The following is a 7,126-nucleotide window of genomic DNA, read 5'->3' on the forward strand; positions in this document are numbered from 1 at the left end:
ATATTGCTTTTCATTGTCCATAGAGGTAAGGGGTTCCTGCATTTGCTCCTTGGCCTCCTCCACCCCTGCAAAGGCACCTGGGGCAGTAGAGCACAGGGGGAAGGTGGACAGAAGGAAGATGTAAATGCAGATGCACCTGTTTGAGCACGCAGTTCATATTACAGCTGTTGGTTGATGACTTTATTTGAATTTAAACATGTGAAAAACAGTTTCCTACAGCAGTTTTGTACAGTGATGTTCTGAGGTACTCTGGGCTGAGAGAAAAGGTCTGGATATCAGGGAATTGCCAATGTGGATGTAAATGCTCATGTAATCTGAAAAGAGCAGAATGTTTTTCCAGGGCACAAGCGTGTCACAGCGCAGCAGTGCTCCTGAGGCTGCCAGGGGCAAGGCAAAGGCAACAGCAGTTATTTCCCTCCTCTTGCTGCTCTGAGTATGGAAAACCTCAGATGGAAGATTCAGCATTTGCTTTCTGCTTCCTTCCCAAGCGCTGTGGGCACCAGGCTGGGTGCTGTGGCTCTGAGCAAGCCCTGCCAGCTCGCCAGCAGCACCATGTGCTTCCTTCTTTAGGGCTGGGAGGCCCAGGCCAAGGACTCCCCCACATCATCCCCTGCTTGGCTGCCTCAGCCCTGCCAAAAATAACGTTTTACTTGAGAAAAGGGTGACATTTCCTCTACTCACTGCAGGATGAAAAACACCTTTCCGTCCTCCCTATCCCCTGCATCATTACTTTTTAATTCCTAAGTGATTTCTTTTTCTTCCTCTGTATTTTCCTTCCTTTGCTCCTTTGTGCAGGGCTGCTGGATTGTAATGTTACACAACCACCGCCAGCCGTCTGCCTGGGGCGGCTCACCGTAACCCAGATGTGTCACATGAAAGGAGAAGTTGGGCTTATGACACCCAAGAAATGCTTCTGCCTACGACAAAAAAACCAAACCAGCCTTCCCAGCTTCATCCTAACAGCAGAGCTCAGAGTAATCCCTGCACAGGTCTCTGAGCTGCTGAGTGAAAAGGATTCTTGTTGTTTTAGGGGTGCTTTTCTAACAAGTTTTGGGTAATTAGGAAGAAAATTGAAAATTACAGCACCTGGAAATTTGATGCATCACTGCATCCCACTCCAAACCCCAGCATCAGTCACCAAGACTTGATCAGATATCAATTGCTCAGTCATCAATCTAAACAGATTTTGGTCAAAAATAAAAACATTTGTAGGGCATGATCCATGCTCTCTCGTACATGAGAGCTCTAATTATGCCATTGTGTATGACAGCCCATTCCCATGTTCTAATCAAGATAGAAATACTGAGAAAATACCAGTCATTCTGACATCTGTATCCTAAGGAATTCAGGCATTATGTGTATGGTTCAATGAATAACCCAGGACAAAAAATCCAGAAGTGTAATATAAAAGCAAAAGGAACATCAGAATACCTAGCTACATAAGCCAACAAAATGAAATTTAGGCTAAAACTTCCTTGAAATCAGTGAGTCTTCTCATTGATAGAGTGAATAGGTTTTTTAATCAGACTATCAGTGAACCTCTGTGGCTGATGGATGTCAGAAATAGGTTTCCTAATGAGAGCATTAGGAGAAAAATAAATCTAGCTTCAAAATATTTTCCCATGATTAACTCTTCCATGCCACTGTGCAATGTAAACAAGTATTTCTGCTGTTTCATAGGTATTTGACATGAAGTTACAAATTACTTTTAAGGAAAACATGTCATCACAGGCTCAGCTCTGCATGTCACCATAAGTTATTTCTCACCTTAGATAATGACTTCTGTTTGCCTGTGAGTATAATAGGCAGATCATACTCTTAGGGCATATCTCCTTAAAAATAAATAAACTCCAAAAGAGGTCCATCTTTATTATGTGGTAGGGGACTCTATGCACAAAAAATTCCAGGTTTAAATGACCACACATAGTACTATAATTCTGGTCATATTCAGATCCCTTTGCTGCTGGCATTCACAGTGCAGATAAGAACGACTGACAATTATTACTTTTGTGTAATTATAATATCAGTAAATATATTCTTTCAGCTTTATTTCCTGATATCATAATCAGTGGTGTCACTGTGAATTTGCATGCACAAAACCACTTTCAATTCTATTCGGTTTCTCAAACATAAAAAATTCCTTGAGCCTCTCAAGCTGCCAGTGTGCAGCAGATCTTTAGTCATGCCTTCCAATTTATTCCCCTGCACAATTTAATTCCCAGTCTTATTGCTCCTTACATTTCCTAAGGATCAAGGCAAGGAGACTACAGCTGTCAGGCAGAGAGAAAAACTCTGAAGTCACCAGGCACAAAAGTGATGCACAGATGATGCCTGTGGTCTGACATCCTGCAGTCATCCATCTCTCAGTCCATTATGAAATGATTCTGCTTCACTTTGCTCTCAGGACCAGGGGACACAGAGCACCTGACAAAAATGGATGAGAACTCGATTTCCACAAGGGTATTGGATACCAAGGCAACCTTAAAGGCTTGTGATTTTAAAAATACTGTGTACAGGAGATAACCCTCCTTCAAGTATTTCAGCCTCTAACTTGGTGCTTGGTTGCTCCAGTAAGAAAAAGGAAAAATAAGTGTATGAAATGTGCCTCTCAGTGGCATATATGTTCCTAGAAGAATTTGTGAGTAAATTGGCTAAAATTATCTTTGAATTCTGCAGTCCTGGCACACATTATGACACGTCATGGCTGACGTGACCCACAGGCAGACAAGCCTCTTCAGAGCATTAATTTCAGGATGAGAATGATAAAAAGCAGAGAAGGATGAGTTCTACTCTCTCTTGACAGACCTGAGTCATTCACTTGGCTCCCTCAGCCAGGATGGAGAGGTGTTACACAAAGAGTTTGGCTTCTTACATGGAGCTTGGTGCTTTTTTTAGCTACAGGAAAGACACATCTTGACCTTCCTTGGTCTTTCAGTAGGATGTGGTGGTGGGTGCACAGGCTGAGGTTCTGACCAGGATCAGGTCAGCCAGGATCCCTGTGATACAGCCCACCAGCCTTCCATACACACAGGCTTTATCTGAGATAGTTTAATTCCCATTTTCAGAGGGCTGAAGGGTCTGTGTGAACCAATCTACCTCTGGCAGCAGCAGGCTGGCACTGGCTGTCTCAGCAGGGGCAAAACAGAGAGATAAGGCATCAGTGTGGCAGGATGCTTGTCAGCAAGAGACTCTGCAGACACTGCACCAGCTCTAGGACTCAGTCCAAGAACTCCAGGAATCAGAAAAGCAGCTAAATGTGATTGTGAAACATTATCTGACACTCCCTGTCAACAATTCAGTGGTGTCTCCTTCACTCTCCACCATCAGTTCTAAAGGGCTTAGTCCCCAAAAAACTAGAAAAACACATTTTAGCATGCATGTCACAGGGGAGTTCCAGGAAAGCTGATGTATTAATGAGACTTCTCAGAAATTTAATCAACGACTTCTACAGCCTTGGGATGGAAATACAGCTATTAATATTTCCTCACATGCCTTTTGTTTGGTTTCTTTTTTTTTTTGCCTTTTTATCACAAGAGAACTATTTGAGCATCACTTGTTAGCAAGAGAAGAGTCTTGCACTCTGTTACCACTTCAGCATTTTTTACAAAGTACAGGTCTGCAATGTATCCACCAGTGATTGCACCAGTCCTGTAACAAAAGCTGTATGACTAGGTAAGGTAAGGAAGGGCTAGGAATAAATATCTCCTTGATTCAGGTGGTAACACAAAAGGTGTATGAGTGAAGAGAGAGAACAGTGTAATTTGCCTTTAAACCTGAGACAATTCACGATTCAATGAAGTCTCTTTGACTTTATGTATTGGCATTTAAATCCTAGCAGTGTTAAACTAAATCATTTGTCCAGCAGAAACTGAGCAGAGATCCCAAGCCATTCAGTGAGATATTAGCTAATTCATCCCTTTAATCCCTGTCCCTGCAGCTCCAGCCCTGTGGGAAGCCCTTTGTGTCTGTATGGATTTTGTGGGGGTTTTTACATCTTTCGTTCCCATTTTATCTTGGGAGCTGTGGTTAGGCAATCTTGTCCTCATCACCCTGAAGGATTGCTGGCACTGAAGGGCCCTGGGAAGAACTTCATGACCGTGCCCAGGTTTTACATTACATTTTGCATTTTATCCATGGAGAGGAGAGGGGTTTGGCTGGCCAGCATTGCTGTGTGCTGGGGCCATGAAGGATCTGCAGCCACAACCAAAGTTCAGCAGCTGGTTCATTTGTCCTGCCATGCTCATGCCTTGTCTTGACACCAACATAATTTATTTGCAATTATTTCTATGGAAAAAGTGGAGTGGTTGATAATTCAAAGGAGGAATTGTTTTAGCTTGGGCACCTTCATTCTGTGCAGTTTCTATCTGCTCAGCAGATTGTTATTTTGCATTTTAACCTTTACATCCCTCTTCAGATACCATTGTATCCAAAAGAAAATGCTTTGAAAGAACTTGCAGACCGAAGCTGGGTAAAAGGCTTTAAGTAATGTAAAGCTCTTCAAGAACAAAGAGTTCATTATGCAGGTTTAAAACTGTTCATTTATTTGCAACCAGATTGTTATAGAAAAATCTGCCAAAGTACATTCAAATTTATCACTGCCTGAGTAGTCCTTACAGGGGAGGGTTTTCTGTTTAATCATTGAATCAGTAAAGCAATCTCAAGCAACCCATAAATGCAACAAGATTCCTAAGTACTCTCACCAGACTGAAATTTGGAAATGAAAACTGATGCTGATAGAACGAGAAATTTAAGAATTGTAATGCATAATACACATTTGATTTTACTTTATGAAACATTGTTTTTTTTCTGGGATAAACAGCATATTTCAGCTATTTATTTACAGTGTAAATATTTACAAACTGGTAGCTGTGAATCAGGCTGTTGTTATTTCCTTGTCTTTAGCATCTGATTACTTCAAGGAGTGTTTTGCTCCAGATATGCAACAAAGCTGAGGTCTATACCCTGAACATTTATTCAGTTGAATAAAATTTTGAGTTAAATACACCAAAAAATGGGTCAGAAGATGCCTACTGCCATGAGTTTCTGAAAGTATCTTATATGGCAAAATGTCAGAACTTGGATGGCCCCACACTCCCCAAGGAGAACACCACCAAAAGTTTCCTGTTCTAGAGACAGCACAGATCAGGTTCTAACAGTTTATTATTTATTTTGTAATTTTGTTACTGCAGGCAGCCATTAGTTGTGCATTAGGTAACCTGCTTTCTCTGCAATTTTCATCTATAAGGCACTTCTCTAGATTAATATTTATCATTACTGCTGTGTTTTTTAGTGGTTATTGATATTGCTGTGCTTATTTTGTATATGATGGATTTCAGTATATTAGCTTCTGGGGTAGGCAAGGTCTAGCATGAAATGACTGTGAGCTGAATGTTTTTCAAATGCTGCCCACCCTTTGCTGTGCCTTTGAAGGTCTTTAAAGGCTGAGAAAATCCTGCCCTAAGGTCAGTTTGTGGCAGCCAAGACAGGTACCAGAAGGGATGATGCATTCTCTGCCCAAGAGAAAAAAGCATCCCACTTTGCACAGATGCTGACCGCCAGGATGACTGAAGGGCATCTTCAGGCTGAAAGATTTCTCCAGCTTTCAGCCAGTTCAGCAGCAAAAATGCTGTGTGGAGATGCCCATCCATGCCTGGCCTTTGGCAGCTATTCCCACCTGCCCTTTTACAACCCAACAGCAGGATATTGCACCCAGATTTCTTATCAATTAGCTCCCCAGAATTGATTCTTGGCTCTTCCCCTGAGTGCTGTTTCAGCCAAACCTGCAGCAGAGCCCAAGATTCTGAGCAAAATGAAGTCTGGCTGCTGACGTGGCATTGAGTAGCAACTTGGCCACCACAGCTGGAAACAGACTTTTTTTTTTTTTTACTTTTACTTACTCAGCAAAAGGAATGGTTATCAGCCTCAGCTCATCTGTGCATTCCTCTCTGTCTGCAGCCACAGCTCAGAGAAGCCTCTGAGCATCCCAGATGACAATGACTTCCAGCTCAAGCAGGCTCAGTGCGTGAGACAGAACCAGGGACAAGGGAATAATTTTTGGTGGGGGTGAGCAGTCAGGGGTGCCTCACCAAGGGTACCTCCCTGGTCTGGAGCATCTCACACAGTGCCCAGCAAGGGTGATGAAGATCACCCTTGGAAACAGAATAAAGTGTTCAGCATGCTCATTTTTATCTTAGGCTACAAAGTCCCTCACTTGTGTGAGTTTTTTCCTTATTTAGAGTAAGTAAAATTACAAGATCGTGTTCTGAGCTTGACAATTTTATATGACATCTTATTTCAGGGGGTTGCCTTGTTTTCCTTATAAAAAGGAACATCACCTAGGAATCCTACACTGTGGATCCTAGGTTATTTGCAATGGCTCTTGGTGTGACTTAACTAACAGCAAACTAAGCCACGAACCTATCAGGCCAATATTTCACTTAAACACCTCTTTTGTTACTCCTGCCTGAGGCTTGCTTTGGCTGGTTTGGGACTTTCTTTTTGGAATACAGAAAAATATCAAAAATAGGGAAACTGCAGGGAAAAAAAGAACAGGAAGTCAACACATCGTAAGCCCATACCAGAAACTTTCTACATTAACACTTCTCTATTTGATATATCCTGATGTCAAATGCAAAGACAGCACCCTAAATACTATCCCTTATTACCTCACACGTGTGTATCTCATAAAAATGTACAACTATCTCTATTCTTAATTGTCTTACAGAAAAATTTGACAGGGAGGTATTTTGATAAATGCTGAGTCTTCATTACAAACTATCAACACCAAGGAAAGTTCTGCTTTCAAGAGGAAAGGATGAAATCACTTCTTGGTCTTAAATTACCAAAAATGTGCTTGATTTTCCAGCCTTCGCTGCCATGAATCATCTTGACAGTGTCCCTCAAACTCATCAGAAGCCAGGTCAAGCAAAACATATCAACCAGCAAATGTAATTTCCTTAGGAGGCGACTGGCAGAACTGAACTCTGCTATTTGTTCTCCTTTTCCCCTTTTCCTTACCAGACTGACAGAACTTGGTTTTGTGCTCTTAGCTGGATTCTTTGGGTGGCCATGGTCTGTCACACAGGGGAAGCAGTCACTGAACATCTTGGTGTGCTTTCCTTTGTAC

This window comes from Cyanistes caeruleus, chromosome 11, assembly GCF_971803275.1.
Source record: "Cyanistes caeruleus chromosome 11, bCyaCae1.hap1.1, whole genome shotgun sequence".
Classification (NCBI taxonomy): Eukaryota; Metazoa; Chordata; class Aves; order Passeriformes; family Paridae; genus Cyanistes; species Cyanistes caeruleus.